General features: G+C 37.9%; 1 protein-coding gene across 3 annotated transcripts in view; it reads left to right on the top strand.

Annotated features, from left to right (window-relative positions):
- Positions 1-16,270, top strand: part of LDLRAD4 (low density lipoprotein receptor class A domain containing 4) — a 282,113-nt gene that overhangs the window by 37,090 nt on the left and 228,753 nt on the right. For 2 of the 3 annotated variants that reach the window (XM_015617170.2, XM_015617168.1), the window contains one exon: positions 5,978-6,108. The gene's annotated coding sequence lies outside the window, so the exon portion shown is untranslated. Of the gene's footprint in view, positions 1-5,977; positions 6,109-7,607; positions 7,731-16,270 lie in introns of those variants that run through there. The other variant, XM_015617169.1, reaches the window with a different exon arrangement.

The raw sequence follows: 16,270 nt of genomic DNA, 5'->3' as shown, positions 1-16,270 counted from the left end.
CCTAACTATCATCAGCCTATGAGGAAAAATGAGATACAGTCATTTAGCGTAATTGAATGGCCTTCTTATGTATATAAAATTATTGAAACCCTTTTTTAATGTATGGGTAAGTGTATTTGGGCTTTCTTATTCAAGTCTCTGAGCTTTCTCGGTTACTTAATAGGATATAGTACCTTTACTTGGATTTTAAAAAGGAGACTTAGGTTTAGTTTGTTATAAATGTCTCCACCATTCCCTTTGGCCTTAGAAAATAATACTAAACATGTTTGAGAACTTCAGTTGTTCATACAGGAGAAATTCTTCATTTATAGAGGTGTGGGTTAGTTGGCAATCCTGGATTCTCAGTAAGACATTGTGCCTTTTTAGGCAAACATGTTATCAGTAAAGAAGGCAAAATTGTCTTTTATACCTAAAACATGGTGGATCTTTCGCATAGCCAGCTTCTGAAATGGTTCTTCTTTAAGGTTTGGTGCAATACAGCAGTTCTTCATGCAAAGAAACCAGAGGAATAATGACAATAGCAAGAGCTTTTATCTGTACCTTCCTGGCTCAATTTCCTTCTTCCCAAAGTCTCTCACCTCAGTAGCTCCAAACATTATATTCATGTTCTAAGCGCATGCACTCGCACATCTTCTGTGCAAGTTCCATGTGCTTTATGCCGTCACCCCCTCCATGCCCAGTGCCTGCACTGTATCCTGAACCTTCACTTGAGATGCTCACAGACTCCCTTGGCAGAGAACCATGGGCTGGCCTCTGCTGCTTGGGCTGTCACATCCTTGCTCCTTGTACTGTGTCTGCTCTGGGGATTTCTGTTTCCAGGACCAGCTGGAGAGCTTGGGTGTGCATGCCATGAGCCTCCACTGCTCACTGAACCTTGACAAGGGACGTGTGGTTTTACCCATCCATTCTCCTCATAGCACTAGGAGACCTTAATTTGTTTCTACTGTGATAGTTGCCTTCTCTTTTAGGAAAACTATGTGTTATTAGTCTGTGAAAAGGGCCAGTACCCCTTTTGGTTATGCAGTGGCTGGTGTGGTACTTGTGTGTGATGGACTGGTGTATAACTTTTTGCTTCTGAAATGAGAGACAAATCTGAGGATAGTCTTGAACACAGTTGCAGAGAAATCACAAATATCAAAGTTTAATGGGAACCCAGGTTTCCTGATGGTAACTTGTTGTGCTAACAGCAGATTCATTTGTTTCCTAATTAATCAGAAGGAGTGTTCTTTTTATTTCAGCCATCTGGTGGAGAGCATGTTGTTTAGCTTCTTGCTACTGCAAATTGGAGCTACACAGGAAAAAGGATGTTTCAACTTCTGTTTTTGGCTTGTTTTTCAAGGTTGAGTCAGTATAGAGCACGTTAAAACATACTGTAATCAGTTACAAAGTTCATCTCTCAAGGACTGCAAAAATTTAACTTAAATTGTTCTTCCTGAAAAAGACAGGGTGATGATATTGATAATTAATTGCTTGTTATTACTTGTTTTATTCCATGTAATCAATTGTTAAGACAAAAGCAAAATTTCCTTAGTGAAGTGCAGAACTATTCTAGGATCCCGAATTTGTTACCGCTTTGTAGAGAACATTCAATGTCGCTTTTACATTTCTTCTTTGGATTAATGTCAAAAGCATATTGCCTGTCAAACAATTTGTCGTTGAGTGTGCCATTAGCTTGCTAACTCCTCACAAGGATTTTAAAACATTGCATTTTTTTCCCCTCCAGAAGTCCCCTTAGTGCAGCCTTTCTTTGGAAGCTATATTGTTCTTGTGGAATATTTTCTGAGGAGCAGTCTGTCCCTATGCGATGTTTACTGTATTTTTGCCTTGCAGCCAGCAGATTTTAGTACAAACTTGCCTGGGGGTGGCCTTGTCCTATTTTCCTCTTAGATGGTTCTGGCATTTATAGAGCTTGGGAGATCGTGCTTCTGAATTTTCCAGTCTGAAGAGCTCGAGCCAAAACAGCAGGGGAGATAGCAAACCTGTACGTTGTTTGGCTTATGGCAGCTGGGCCTGTTTTTCCTTTGACCTAAAGCAATGGCAGCTTTTCTTGGGTTTTGTGTGGAGGAGGGGGGAGGTGAAGAAGAGGAAAGCTACGTGAGGAAAACTGCTTTATCTCTGTGATTGGAAAAAGCAAGCCTTCTCCCTTGCCTCAACAATCCCTCCTTTTGCACTCTTAGCAAAGGTAACTCCAAGCTACTTTCACATGGCATGTAGAGATTGTCTTTGTTTGAGTTACTTCATGAATACTGATTATTCATAAGAAAAGAGACTGTGTATTGTTTTCATATTGCATTAACATTTCTGAAAAACAAGATTTTTTGTATTTATATTTTATATTAAGGGACTGGTTGGTTGGCAGTTTTTAGTGACATCTCATAGCTTCCCGTCAACCTGTATTTTCTCCCTTACATCATGGTCACTGAAATAAAATAGTCTTGCCAAGCAGGGCCCAGAGTCTCCACTGGGGAATGAATTGTGATGAATGATTGTGGGAATTTATGAAATATCCTGCAGATAGGTGGCTCAGAGGACATAGCTCTTTAGGTTTGGCTTTATGCTTGAAGAGCCCTTCTTGATTTTTAAACACCATCTCTGTAGTTATACCCTCTAAATGACGTTTCCTGTGGAAATAAATTTCACTGTTTCTGCCTTTGAGGTGTCGCAGTCTTGTATTTATCAGCAGATGTTTCAGTTAAGTTTTGCATTTATGTAGCAGCAACATTTAGTTGTGCCACAGATTGAATTTATTCCTAGAGGAATGGGTTTGCATGTGATTATTGGAATCCCGAGCTTTTGAATTCCAGGAGACTTGAGAGTTCCCTAAAAAGTTTGTGAGAACAAGAGAAAGTGTTGAGTCTTAGTTCATCCTTGAAGTGGAACACAAAAGAAAACAGCCTGTGTGTGCCAAGAATTTCCAAGGAACTCCTAGTGGTTAAACCAAATTAAAGAGCATCATGTTTCCAAATAGTGATAAGATTCCTGTTTGGATGTCTGCACTGGTGTGGAACAAATGGGTGACAGATCCTGAGCCTCCCTAGGCTGAAAATAAAGGGAAAGAAAAATTTTAATCTTTGTCCGTGTTTCAATGTTTTCTCCCTTTATGTTGCTCCATAGTTTTTCCTCACCGACAATGTGTGTGGATCTCCACAATGCTTGTTGTAAGAGAAACTCTTGTTTCTGCTGTACTTCTGGCAAGAGATGACAGTGCAGAAGCTGCATGGCTGCTCCTTCTGTGTAGAAGCTGTTGATCAGCTTCATAGTGCAAATTCTTATCCAGAATAAGAATTTTCTTAATTGGCATCTTTGAAGAATTTCCCTCCTTCCCTCTTGTCCCCATTTGCAGCTCCCTGAGTTGGTCAGTCTTATGGGCAAATCATATTTCATCCTGAAGGGAAGGTTATTTGGGCCTGTAGGTGGATGCAAGAAGCAAGGAGGACATTAGAGCAGGTGCACGTTTACCCTAAAGGTTTCTTGTTGGAATAAGAAGTTAGCAGAAAGTTGGTGCTGTAGAACCAGCCTCTCCAGTCTCTCTTGGCTCAACAGTGTGAATGCCTCAGGCTGTTGGAGTGGGCCAGGAAGGAGTTGAGCCTTTCAAAAAATATGCTGGCTTCATTATCATTAGGTGTGTTATGCAGGCAAGTAGTCCAGATTTGCCTAGCTGATCTATATTTATTTTCCTCTCTTCTTTCCATTCAGCAAGTCCATGTTGCAGTAGGAGGTTTTCTTTCCTTGGTAGTCTAATTTGTTACCAACATCCTCACCTTTGCAAGTTGCACTCTTTGTGCCTGAGGAGACAGTTTAAATTAGATACATTAAAAAAAAAGAATCATAATCCATTCTGAGGTGATAATTTTCCTCATTTTCCTTTAATAATAACCCTTTTTCAGTAGTGGTTTTCTTTGTCTAACACAAACTTTTTCTGCTTTTTGTTGCATTTTGTTCTACAAATCTCAGTGGGCTGTAGTGAATCCTTGTTTCATGTCTTCCCTCTTTTTCAATAATTGTCCAAATTCTGAAGGCCAGACACAAAGGTCGATGTTCTCTCTTGGACTTTAGTACTGCTCCTCATCTCACTTTTGTCACTAAATGTAATAATTCCTATAATTTGTCTTCTCATATTTAATATTTCTCCTGTTGCCCTTAGGAGTATATTTCCTTTCAATGTTAATCTTACTCAGGGAGGCTGTAATCACGATTTACTAATTTCTCTCTTCTTTTAATGTTCTCAAGAATGTCTTCCTTACCATTAGGTAGCAGATCTGGTAGATTTTTTGCTGATATTAATTGCTATGTAACGAAGTGCCCTTGAAAGTCAGTTATGTAAATGAGCAGCCTTGAGCTGGCCATAAGAATGATGCTAGCGTGAGTTTTAATTTAATAATTGAGGAATTGGAACATAAAACGGTTCTTTAAATCTAAAATAGGATAGAATATGACTCTATCCTATTTTAGATTTAAAGAACCGTTTTATTAGACAAATTCTAATTGCATGAACTGTATCAGCAGTTTAACAGCTTAGGTGAACACTTTACATGCAGGTGAGCACTTTAGATGGTCATTGTTAGATGGTTACTATTAGGAAAAAGCCTTGCATTCAGTTGCCTTAGGTATTTTCAGTTGAGTATTCTGAAAGAAATTACTGGTTTGTTGTGGCTTTAAAATAACAAGCCAAGTCTTTCTTGAAGTATATTCTTATCATCTGGGTTTGGTTTTTTTTTTTACTTTATTTTAGCAATCATAAAAGTCGCTGTAAAAGTTTTGTGTATTTATCCTGGAGATGCGTCATACTTGAATCCCTCAGCTTATTAAAAAGTCCCTGAGTTGTGGACAGTGGAGGGCAGGCACCTCATGTCTCTTTGGGTAAAAGTTACTGTTTATTATTACACACAATATATGCAAAAACCAGTGGATGCAAAGTTATTTGCAAATACAGGCTTGGCACACCTCCTCTGGAATTCGGAAAGGGTTTTCCAGCTCGACTTAGTCATTTTTTCCCAAATGTCTTGGCATAACTGATCACTCAGGAGTGACATATGGTAGAAACATGCTCTAAGGGACAAGTCTCCCGGATGGCGCACAGCACCACACAAGATAGACAGATGGTGGCTTATTCAACCTTGGAAAAAGTTTAATCCTACATATTGGCACGTCGGCCTGGGTACTGAGAGAGAGGCACACACATGCCTGTGAAATCTGAGGCAAAGCTTTTGTGAGTTTGCTTCCTGTTACTGAAAGAACTAGAAGGACTAAGCTGATACTATACCCAAAGAGTATCTGCAAAATTATGGGCTCCACATGCTGTCCAGAAAAAGTTATGTTCCCTAGAAAACTGGAAACTCCAGACATAGCAGGACAGTGCAAAGAATAAATTTTTGTGAACTTCTCACAGCTGTTTCCAGAATAAACCATGCTTATTCAACAAAGCTGCTGAGTTTAACTTATTCACTAGTTGAATTAATAGCTGTTGATTAATTGAAATGTCTAGTAGGAGAAAAGGGTATTTTTTGTTTTTCATGGTTTAGTTCCGTTTCAGGAGTTGCTTCTGGCTTTGTGAAGTGTATTAGCACTTCACATCAGAGAAACTATAGCCTTTCTGTTCCGTAGGTTCTAACATAAAGTTATAAATTCCCTGACATTAAATTTAACTTTATAGCAGAAAATGCAAACTGTACATTGCAAGTTTTTTTTTTTTAGTTTTTTTTCTTTCTTTCTTTTTTAATAAGGAGTGGAAATCACATCTTTCACTCTAGTATCTTCTTTTAAGACAGTGAAGAGAGAGAGATAGAATATTTGAATGGAAAAATAAATCTTTGAATTCTTTCTGGAAACCAAGTAGCAATTGTTTGACTGATTGATTGGTTGATTGAACATCTGGAGTCAGGGCCATTTTCTGTAAGGATTTTGAAAATACTGAGCCATTGAAAAGATAAAGGATTGCTTGCCAAACATTTTTACCCCCACTTTCTTTTTCTTGTAGATCACACTCAATATTCACAACTAGAAGGAAAAGCAAGACTCTCCTGACGCTCTGGACTTCAAGGATATCCTTATGTTGTATTGGATGAGTTTGAACTAAACAAGACTTCTTTCTAAAACACTTCAAGAAAGGTAAATGTAATTCAAACAAACTAATCTTTTTCCAGTAGAAGAATACTTTGGTCAAATGAATCCCATTCTCGTAACATTTCAACCACATTACACCACAGGATCATTGTCTTTGGATACTTTGCATAGATACATATCCATGTATACATTTCTATAACTAAACCTTCCTAGTAATTTTTAGATGTCAAAAGATTTTGATTTGTCAGCCCTTGTATATTTTGTGGAAATGTACTGGTTTCAAGTAATTCTCTTATATGAAAGAGATGGGGAAGGAAGAAGAAAGAGAAGAGAGATGCCCACAGTAGCCAGCATTGTGGATGGGGAAGACCCAGTTAATGTTTCTGTTCTGCCTAATGAGTAAAATTACTTGAAAATGAGATCCTACCTAGTGAACTACAAAGTCAAATGACTCAAACAGTACTGCTTGGTGCATGCATTTAAAATATGATGTGGTTTGGGAGACCCACAGGGAGCTGCAAAGAGAGAGACTAATTCAATAACCTGTTGTTTGGGATATGCATTGAAGAAGTAAGAGATGTCAAATCCTTACATTCAGCTGAGGGTGCTCTTGTGTAATATAAATATCTGCTTACTTTTGGCCTAGTATAAACAGAGATTTGCTCTTCCTGTGGATAAGAGTACCCTTCAGGTATTTTTTTTGTCACCCTTTTCTTTCTTTTGCTGTGTGCCATTGTGAGAAATGCCAACCATAGGTAACCAAGCCTGAGGGCCCACAGAAATTGTTGCAGAACTACTGTGCCCTTTCCATTTTATCTTTTTCTATCTGCTACTAATTACTATAGGACTTAGTAAATAAAAATTTTAGTAAGTCTATTTTGTGACCAAGTGCAGTCAGAAAAATGTGACAGACATCAATTTACTCTCTGTCTAGACCCTACAAGAGTTTCTCACACGCTTCACAGAAGCAGTGAGTGTTTTTGTGGTCCATCCAGCCCTCTGTGACCGTCCTGCCTCAGTGTCAGGAAGCATGCCCATGGGCCTTGCAAACATCATGTGTTGTGGGAGGGAGAGCTACAGTCTGATGAGATGATTAAAATTCTGCAGATCCACAGCTGACACCTTTTTGACCCAGATCTGAAGTTCAGACTTGGAAATACTTCAGTCCCTTGAAATTTTAGGTCATGCTTCATAGAATTGCTGTTTTCATAATTTATAGGGTAAGAGTGATCATATCATTGTTGAGTCGCGGAGCGTCAGTGTGTGTGAATCAGCCATCTGCTGTCAGGGCTGAGTCTTGGATCTGCCTGGCCAGTGACAGGGGAGGTCATTAATACCGTGACAAGACTCTGTCAGAAGGGAATGGTTCAAGGTAGCAACATGGCTGTGTCCAAAAAAAGCCACTTCTGCTTACTGGTAGAAATGACATTTAGAGGACTGAGACAGAGGACGAGGGGTTTTAATAGAGGAATGGAGACTTTGTGAAGACAGACATGTGGAGGGTTTGCATGTTTGAGAGGAACAAAGGCTGGCTTTTGTTGCAGGGTTTTGAGTTTTATTTATGGAACCAGATGAGGAATTGAGAAACTGTCTACACAGGAGAAAAGCAGTCTTCAAGATCTGGAAGAGAAACTGCATCAAGTCCTTTGGTCACTGACCTAAGAGTGGTAAGGAAGCAGATACAAAATGCATGTGGTCTCATTTTATTTTGTCTAGACTTGCATACCTTGTACACTTCTCAAGTGGAGAGTGATTCTGTATTTTGGAACTCGTACAAAGCTTCTGCATATTTTGCTTCAACCAGCGAATGTCCTGGAAACCCAGCATACCCTCGAGGTTAGATCCTTGTGTTAAACTTGCTGTAAAATTTGGGCAGGATGTGGGTTAGCACTAATGATGGGATCCCGTGCCATCTTGCTCTGCCAGGCCCTGTTTCTTTGGAGATGAAGTAATCAATACCAAAGAAAAGTAATGCAGAAACTAAGAAAACTATCTTACAGGAAATAACTGATTCAAGCCATCGGAGACCAAAGATGGTTGAGAAAAGCCAGACACGGCTGTATGTGCAGCAGTGGGGATTTTACCATACTAGTTCCTGCAAATTGCTGCTGAGCTGTTGAGAGCTGAACTTAAGGTTGAGCTGAAATACTAAAAATTAGGACTATGGTATCTTGCTGCACACCTCATGGAATACATTTAGGCTTTATTAGGTGCAGCTGATTCAAAAATGTGCTCTCAACAGGTGTAGCCAAACAGGAGCAGAGATCAATTTAAAAAGCCTCATTTATGCATTAATCCAGTAGTAGGAAAATGTGAAGTTCTAATTGTCTTCTATACTTTCCTCCTCCTTGTTGGGAGAATTTTTTTTAGATATTAACTTCTAATTTAGTACTTAGTCTTTTTTCTTTCTCCTCCCCCCCAAAAAAATCTCCTCAGGCCCTGATGGTTTGAAAATGATACTATGCAGAATTAATGTAACCATGTGTAGGTTGTGATGTGCACTGGAGGTGTGATGTACCTCTCTTAAAATCTTAAAAGCAGGTAAAGCTGAAAATGGCTGCGTTCACTTTTATGCTCTCTATCCCCCTTTGTTCTCTCTCCCTCCCCCTTCTGCTTGTGCTCACTTGCTCTCTCTTTAGTATAACACAGTTGAACAGCAGTGAAGTGTAAAATGTGCTTTTGCCAAGGTCAGTTTCTTGTGATTACTCGCCTGTGGCAACTTATGCCAGTTGCAACAGACTGAGTCTCAGCAGTCCACAAAGTCACACTGGTGCTTATGCAGAGGACACCCAGTGTAGGTTACAGTAACTGTAGTCTGGAATAGCTTGTGATGCTGCTGAATTTTAGCTGCTTTATTTAACTCTTCCGATCTAGCTTGTGCTTGCTTCAGTGGTTTGGAGTCTGTGCCATGAAATGCTGGGTTGTCCTGGTTCTCTGGAGACCCTTGAAGAGGATTTTGGGTAGATTAAATTCTTGTTGTTAGAGGTTGCTTCTTTTCTTGTAGTGGATGGTTCAAATTTCAGAATTTCTCATACATGAAGAGAAAATAAAACGTCATGAACACATGCATCTTCTAAAGATGATATATTTTTTTGTGATTGGCTTGCTTTTGGGGGAAGTCATATCAAATACTGCCTTATTGGCATTGACACAAGAGAAATTGTTAAACTGCATGGCAAGAAGTATTACGGAAAAGTTCAAGAGGTAGTTTTTAATCAAGAATTTAAAAGATGAGGAGACACAGTCTTAAATGTTGTGCACACTCATAAGCATCGAATAATTTTTTGTTTAGAAGATAAAAATAATCTTGGCTTCTGAGATATGAGAATCAATGTGAGGTTCCAGAACATTCACTTTGGTAGATAAGATTTGTTGGATCCCATTTCGTTGTGTACACTGGATTGGCTACCACCATGTGGTACCCAGTGGAAATAAAGGTAAGGGACCTCTACTTTAATTCTCCTTTCTCACATATGAGCAAACATGTCCCTTTACAGAAAAATGTATTTAGACCAGAAAACCATGGACTTTGTGTATTGTTTGCTTATTTGTACTATCAGCAATATGCAGGAATTTGTTTTCATTCTTGAAATATTTACTTTTGGAAGAAGTATTTAGCTTTTGAGCTGTGTGATAGTGACTTTGAAGTTACTTGTCTGTCACTACTGACTAGTAGCAAGGCAGTAATTAATCTTGATGATTGACTGAAGGGCTAGAGCTGAACTTTTGAATTTTCAAAATTCAAAATTTCATGGCTTAAAATTTATTATGCATTTGATTAATTTTGAAAATATATGTTGCTGTATTCTTTCTCATGCTTGCTTTGGAGTGATTCCTGAGCCACAAGTAAAATAATGGCTCAGCAATTCAGTCTTGTCCTGTAAACACCCTTGCATAAAGCACACAGGAATATTCCTGTTGTGCTCAGTGAAACTCCCAACAAGACAAGGTGAAGTGCTTAATCCTGTATTTTCAGTTTAGGCTTGCTTTCTGGCTTGCAAGGAGTGTTTTTCATCAAGGAATATGTTACTTGTTGCTTTTTTGCCTACACAGAGGACAGTTAGTATTTTGTTTCGAAACTGACATTTGCTTGTATGGTTTTCATAACTTATATGATTCCATTGGTAATCCAACCCCTTCCCTTTGCTTTTAATAACATTTGTATTGGCCCAGCTCTTGTGGAAGAATATGCTATGAGAGCTGTGTTCAAGACTTTGTGAAGATTGATCTACTTCCCTTAAAACTGGAAATTCATGGTAGAAATGAGCAGTGTTTGGTGTGTGTGTGTGATGAGGTATATAGGCCTATAGTACTTGCAGTGATTACTGTTGTCTTCTAATTGTTAGAGCAGCCGTGGAAATGAGTGTTCCTGTAGGAGGAAACAGCTGTACTAGAAGAAGCTGGTCTTCAGTCAGCTGAAAAATGGGAAAATTGGTGTTCTTGGGTGAGGTAATACAGAAGAATGACATTGTCTCTGCTTACCAGAACCTGTCACATTAATTTCCTTTTACGTTAAGGAACTTGTGGAAAGGTAAGAACTCTTCAGGCACCAAAGTTTTTCTTGGAACATTCCCAATGACGTTTGTCCCTGCAGTGGGCTGCTGCTGCATGCTCTGAGGATTTCCTCATCAGTACGTTCAGCACGAGCAAGCAGTTGACAATTGAGATGGAAGAAATCTTCACAAACCTCTGAACCCATTCAAATCTCCATGCTCAGCTGCTAACTGATTTTTAAAAATTCCTTAGAACTTGCCTATTTCTCGCATTCTTGCCTCCTGGATTCTGGGTGATATTGCTGCATGCACACATTAAAGGTAGATGTAAAGTGACATTCCAGATTCCTTGAAATCTTGCAAGATTTGCAACCTAATTTTTCTTTTAACTCATGGGTAGAGGTCTGAAAGCTAAGTTAAGGGATTTGTTCATAAAATTCTTACTAGTTTTAAAGGGAGTTCTTCAAGTCAGTGTCCTGGTAAGTTTAAAAACATTTACTGAGCTAAGAGAGATGCGGTAGAAATAAACATTTAGCATATGGATAGAATCTTACTTTTATTTTTACATACATTATATACATGCATACATTATACTTTTTACAAGTTGCTGTTGCAACTTGTGAGTACCACAAGAGTTTTCCTCCTTTCTGAAGGCAATTGCTACACTCTTGTAGAAGCAGAGGAGTGACTACCTACGCATTACTTTATTAATCTTATTAGAAACAAACTAGGGAAATGAGCAGTGAATTTGCACTGTGCAGTTAAACATTTATCTTTTTTTTTTTTAAACTCAATATTTCTCCTGCTTTTCTTGGCAACAGTAGCATTATCTCATAAGAGTTCTGTTCACATTCCAGGGAGTATTTGAGAACTAGGAGCCAGGTAAAGAGAAGTCAATAAATTTAGACAGAGAAAACATTCTCAAGTTCCTTATAAAAGATGTTTATTCCAAAAAATGGTCTGTGTTAATCTGAGGGAGCAATAACTCTGTAGCAGTTACCACACATATGTCCTTGGAAGATAAAGGAGAGACCAGTTGATAAATCATGGGATTTAATTGTTTCTCCTTTTAGTGGCAAGTTTATCTTTAAGCTTCTAACAGCTTTTAATAAATGGCAATTTTACATTTCAGTTATAATAAGACAATGTGATTTTTTTAGTTTCCTACATCAGATGGGTAAAATTCAGTGATTAGAATGTAGGATTGGGAGGCAGGGTCTCTGACAGTTTGTTACTTATGGCTTTGACACCTGCATCACTGCATGGACCAGGACAAGTCTATAACATGACTTTAGCGTCCCCAGTGGAAACACTCACTATAATTTTCTGCCTCATGGGTGCATATGAAGATTAACCTCATGGAATGAATAAAGTATTTATTAATAGATGATAGTTATTGATATGTCACCTACTTGTTCATAGCAGTGACATTGCTAATGTATTATTCCTGAGGGGAATGTAAATGAGCACATAAACCAAAAGACACTCATTCAAGTAATTTTCATCATCCTATTCAAAAGCATGTGTATTCAGTAATGTCCATGTTAGTACTTACTGTTTGGATAATTTAAAAATACGTAAGAAAATATGCCATGAGATACGAAGGGAGAACTCAAGGTCGTGCTCACTTATTTTGTCTTCACATCGTGGTGACAGGAGTGCCTTTGATAATCTTCCTTTAAAGGCCTGCTAGCTGACAGTACAGGGAAAGCAGCATACATTTAAATCCAAATACATTTTAGAAGTTTAGTCTTGTTGCATGTTTTCTGCAGTACAGATATGATGTATGATTAAATTGTGAAACATCCAACAGCAGCCTGGCTTTTTAATTTATTTTTTTTTTTCTCCCATTTTTCATAGCTGAGGTTAAAGATAAATAAAATATTTTGCCAGTCTGTTTCCAGTGTCAGGGCTGTCATTTGGACTGCCATGAACATGTGGAAAAATGTATATTACTTTATATTTCTTTCAGTGGTCAGCTTGAAGGATGTGAGTGAGCAGCAAGGTCATTCAGGCTTTTGAAAGAGGGTTTTTATAGATCCTTTTACTATATTATTACCTCCTTAATGAAAAAGGCTCCCTGGTCTTTATTTTTTGTTTCTTTATTGATTTAGACTTCTGTGTATGTTCTACTATGCTTTAAATATTAAAAATATTATTGTCATAAATGTCCTTTGGGCCGAAAATAGAATTACTGCACAAAGCCTCTGTTTTTGGATGTGGGCTAAAAGAAAGGCATGTGATAAATATGCAGTGCAGAGGAGGGGGAATGCCCTTGAAAACCCAGTTTGCTACAAAAGCTGTGGCCTAGAGGTAATTTTGACATAGTGCTTAGTATCTGATCTGTTTTCTGAAAGTAGTGGTGGTGCTTCTTGTTCCTCTTGGTTCCTCTGCCATCATCAGATTGGACTCATCTTTTTTTAGTGTTCTAGTCCAGTTTACCTACGTACTATATTTGGGGAAAAAAAAAAAAAAGAAAAAAGGAAATTAAGCAGATTTAGTGGCTCTCATCTGCTTGGATAAATTTGATGCTGGCAATGACCGAGTTGAGCCGTAATTAGTCTTCTGTTGTGGTTTCAGTCAGAAAGGTCTCATTCCCTTTGTCCCAGTGGTGGACACAGAGCTTATGCCCTGCAGCTGTGTAGAATGCAACCCAGGAATGTGGCCCAATACTCTCAGTGTCCTCTGCAAGATTTCACTGCTGCAGGAGCTGCTGAAGGTTACTGGTCATGGCTTCAAACCCGTGTGGTGAACACACATAGCAGAAATATTCAGAATGAAAAGACACAGTGAGTTTAATGTTAGGTTTCTGCAATGAGAGTTTGAGTATCTGTCTTATTTTATTGATGAAGCTTTTTCTTTCTCAAGAATTAAACCCGAAGCAATGACTTATGAATCATACTTTGTGTCCCACTTAGAGACTAGCTTGACTCATCAGTGATTTTTCTTCTGGTATGATTTGGGGGGAATGCCAGTTATTTTTTTTTTCTTATGTGGTTTTTAATTGTTATTAACTGTGGGATAAAGATAGAGATGAAGGCAGTCCAGTTAAATACCTGATTTTATTTAGGTCTGTGCTTCTAAAGAGTCATATCACACAATAAAGTATTGTACAATCGCTTAAGAGGGACAGGGATACCTGGCTTTCTGATTCTTCATGGCTAATGTCAAACAAGGACTGTAACAAGTGAGTACTAAGAGCTCATTATTATGTTCATAATTTCTTTGACCTAATATTTTCCAGATGTATAAGATATATTTAAAAACAAACAAAAAAAAAGTAATCTCATTTCTGGAAAGTATCTTGTGCAAATAAAGCCCGAAACACTGAGCTTTGGATTTCTAGATTTCTTTTAGCTACTGATGATCTTGTGTTAATATGCATTTGTACACAAATTATACTTGTCACATAACTTCTGCCATTCTTAATAATCCTTCTTTTATTGGGTAATGTTATTTTTAGTGTTACATTCATCTTGTAATATAATCTGATGCACAATACTTTTAGTGCTAATTTTTTGGGAACTTGAAAAGCAAAACTCAACTTCTGTAGTGCTTTCTAACTTTACAAATTTATAATAATATAGAATTAACACAAGAATATCCTCTCTTATTAAGAGCAACCATATAGTTTTTTCTATATTAAACTGTTTCGTAGTTACTTTTTTTCTACAACCAGTATCTAAATACTCTTAATGTCTTTTGTAGAAGCTATAAAAGCTTTTAGTTAGGATTCTTATAGCCTTTTTGTTTTATTTGCATGCATTTGTAAGCCTCAGTGACTGAATTCTTACATACAACCAGTAAATTGTTTAATCTGTTTTATATTCTCTAATCTTTCCTCCTCACTCTTCGTTGTCAGAACTTGACTTGGGGGATTTGTTTCATGCAGTGTAGCACTTCTTCCCCAAATTATCTGTAAGATGAAGCTATACATGGCATTTCCTGAAGAAATTAATGTATGTATTTTTCTGTTGTTATATAAAGACTCAAAATCCCTATCTTCACTCCACACCCAATCAGTAGGTACTTTATCCTCTAATTGAAGTGGAATTCAGAACGGCAATATCTTTAATTGACGATTTAAAATTTGTTGGAGCAACTAAAGAAGACAGTAGTGTGACAGATGTGTGGGATATCCACATGCACAGGCTGTGGGCAAATGAATATATCATAGATAAGAAGCACAGATTCTCCCTGCAGGTATGTGAGAATCCAGACTTTTCTCCTGCATCCTGTTGGCACATGGTCATCCATCTATGGGGAATGAAATCCATGTGGCTAAATCAGACTTCTTAAATTACTGGCATTAGTTTGAGCCAAATATTTCTTTTGCATTGCACAATGAATGGCAGAACGTTTGTGCCAAGGAAGGCATAGAACTGAGTAATAAATGTGACAGGAATATTTATTATGGAGCTTTTCACTAACGTGTCATCTTCTCTGATATGACCAGCCCTTTATTGCAGGTAACCTTTTCCTCCTTTCAAACTGACCAAGCAGCCACCCTTAATACAAAAAGTAAAGAAAAAACTCCCTCTCAAATTCCTCATTTCTGTTCTCTGCTGGAGGCATCCAGTTTTGTTGATAATGATCTAATCTGTTGCATAACCAGAGAATACTGAGCCTGCTGCCATAGCCTGCTTCTTTCTTGGCACTGTTGGAAGGCTTCAAAGAGAGATTGTGTGTGTGAGGCGACTGCTCTACCAGCAAGACCAAGGGGATCAAAGCCTACGTTTAGAAATGGAAAACAACAGAAAGAGAAGCGGTTACCACACAGTTGCAGTCCTGAAACTGAAACCAGCCTCACAGGAATGAACTATTTTGAAGCTGGGGATAATTTATTACAAATTGTACAGAGCATGAAAAGATAATGGATTTTAAAGAAAAATTCATCAAGATTTTATTTTGTAGCCTCTTGATATGAGGGATATTATTGTTCAAAAAATGGATGTATTGACACTTATATCAATTTAATTGATTTTGCATGATTTTGTGGTGTATCACATTTTCTTCTTGGCTCTACTTATGTTTTCAATTAGGAAGTTTTCAAGTGAGATCAGTTGCAAAAATTACTTTAAAAAAATAGGAAAGTTTCTATCCTGGTTTCAGCTAGGGTAGAGAAATCCTTTGAAGGTTGGATAGTTATTTCAAGATTGTACTTAATGATCTTGGAAAAATACAGTGGGCTGTGGTGTGGAGGTTTATTTTTGGTTTGTTTTCAATTTCATAATAAATGGTACGTTTCTTCAGGGGTTCTTCCTTGTGGGGTGGGAAAGAAGGAATGGTCGGTCAGATCAGACCCTTTTAGGACCTCAGCTGTATTTTAAAGAATATGAGCAATCTGGATCTTTTGAAAGACATGGGAGATGTATTTAGAAATTACCCTGAGGGTCACAGAAGGGATTTTCTTTATCTAAAACTGCACCAGACCCTTTCTTGGAAACACCAGTCTTTGAAACTTTTCTTATAAAGTCTGTCTTTTAAGCACGGACTAAACAAGCTATTTTTCTCTCTTCCTTTGTGAAACAATGGTGTTGTTCTGACTGAAATGAAAATCCTTTTAAAATTAAGACAAGGCAGAGACTCAGCATGAGAAACTACAGACCAATTTTTAAAGGTTAGCAGTTTTAAGGGATGAACAGTTCTCTGATCCCTAATTGTAATGTTGAGAGTCAGCTGCATTGATCCTACCTCTTGCTGGAGAAGTACTA

Source organism: Parus major, chromosome 2 (genome assembly GCF_001522545.3).
Source record: "Parus major isolate Abel chromosome 2, Parus_major1.1, whole genome shotgun sequence".
In the NCBI taxonomy this organism is placed as follows: Eukaryota; Metazoa; Chordata; class Aves; order Passeriformes; family Paridae; genus Parus; species Parus major.
Note: the sequence above shows the minus strand (reverse complement) of the source record. Positions and strands in the feature narration are given on the sequence as shown.